The sequence below is a fragment of the Nannospalax galili genome, unplaced genomic scaffold (assembly GCF_000622305.1).
Source record: "Nannospalax galili isolate Female #2095 unplaced genomic scaffold, S.galili_v1.0 scaffold2160, whole genome shotgun sequence".
In the NCBI taxonomy this organism is placed as follows: Eukaryota; Metazoa; Chordata; class Mammalia; order Rodentia; family Spalacidae; genus Nannospalax; species Nannospalax galili.
This window is the reverse complement of record NW_008345983.1, coordinates 141,968-143,817: the sequence shown is the minus strand read 5'-3', so window position 1 is coordinate 143,817 and position 1,850 is coordinate 141,968.

Genomic DNA, 1,850 nt, shown 5'->3' with positions numbered 1-1,850 from the left:
CTCATGTCTCTGTAGCTTCTTACCCATACTTCTGTAAGAAATCTGAGTAAACTCATTGGATCTGCAAGCTGAAATTGTATACAACTGTTCCTTTGGTATAACTAGAGTAAATAGACATTTGTTAACCATTCTCAGGAAAAGTCACATGACAGGTATCTTGGTAATTTTATGCAGTAGTAGGAACTAAGTGGGGTTGGAGTTTTCTGTACAGAAACAAGGAACCACCTGAGTAGGGAGTCTCAAATGAGGAATTGCTGACATTAGAACCAGCATTTCCAGGCTTCAATTGCTAAAGACCAGCACCTCTCCAGGAACCCTCCAGGTTTTGAGCACCAAATTGAACTGCTGAGGCACCCAGCCCTATGGACTGAGCAACTATTAGGTCTCTCAGCCTCCCCAGTATGAGGCAGCCACTGTGGGACTTAACTGCTGAGGTACCCAGCTAGTCTCAAGGACCAGGAACTACTGAATTCTCAGCCTCTTGGGTATTATTCAACCATGGATACTATTTCAAATAAGTGGATTGACAAAAATTTTACACACACACACACACACACACACACACACACACATACACACACACGCTATTCAGTTCAGTTCTGTTGCTTCAGAGAACCTAACACAATTTGTGGTACTGTAAGTAGTTCTGAAGAAACAAAATTTCAAGAATGAATTTCTCTAGTGGGTTTGGTGGTATCTGGAGCTATTTTCCAACTGGGTAAAACCCCCTAATGACTCCTCTGGTAGCACAGAGAACACTGAAAGTCCATGGTGGGAACTGTTTAAAAAACTGTGCAAGGGGGCTAGAGATATGGCTTAAGAACACTAACTGTTCTTGCAGAAGACCCGGGTTCAAATCACAGCACCCACATGGCAGCTAACAACTATCTGTAACTCCAGTTCCAGGGGATCCAACAGTCTCTTCTGTCTTCCGTGGGCATTGCACGACATGGGTGCACTTTCCTATATGCAGGCATAACACTCATACCCATAAAATAAAAATAAGTAAAATATTATAAAAGTAACTGTGCAAGATAAATGCATTTGACTCTCCTGATTCACTCCTTGTGAGGAGCAAGGAATTTAATGACTCTGTATGTAAAACCTTTGAGCATTTGTAGAAAAATAAGGAAAATAATGATGCTGACTGGTTCCTTTTAGCATCTTTGGACAACGTAACAAAAGAAAGAAAAAAACAAGCTGAGTGATAAAATTGACCAGCTCCAAATGTACATAAACTATCTTAGGTTTCTATGTGTGCCCTGGGTGGAAGAGAATCTTCTCCCTAATGGTCATAGAGCTCAAGCTGCAGAAAATCAAACCCAAGCCCTCATCATCAGATTGACTAATGCACAACTTAAATTCAGTTCCCAGACTTGAAAGGTGTCATCAGTTAAAGTGAGAGCCCTGATTGGAAAAGAATGGGATCCTGTGATTTAGGATGGAGATATGTGGGAGGACCCAAAGGAGGGTGGAGGCACTGGATTCACAGATACTGATGCTCTCACTCTGCCAGAAGTAATCTTCCCAACCTTAATGGAGGATGCAAGCCCCCCATTTCCTGAAGTACTGCCCTCTCTCCCCTTGCCTGAGGGAATTAATCCTCTCTCCTCTAGAACAGGCAATAACTTTCCCTGAAGGAGATATCAGACTACACAATGCTGGTATTCCTCAGGGTCCACCTATCAAGTCTCCAGGCCTATAAATAGACTCAAGGTTAGACACTTAGAGGTGAGGTAGAGAGTGTGGTTCGGGGGAAGCATTTAGGTTACACCCCTAAAAACTGAATGGGTTTCTCAATTAATTGAAGCAGAGATTCGGGAATATGTGTGGGAATGGACTTTTTTTTT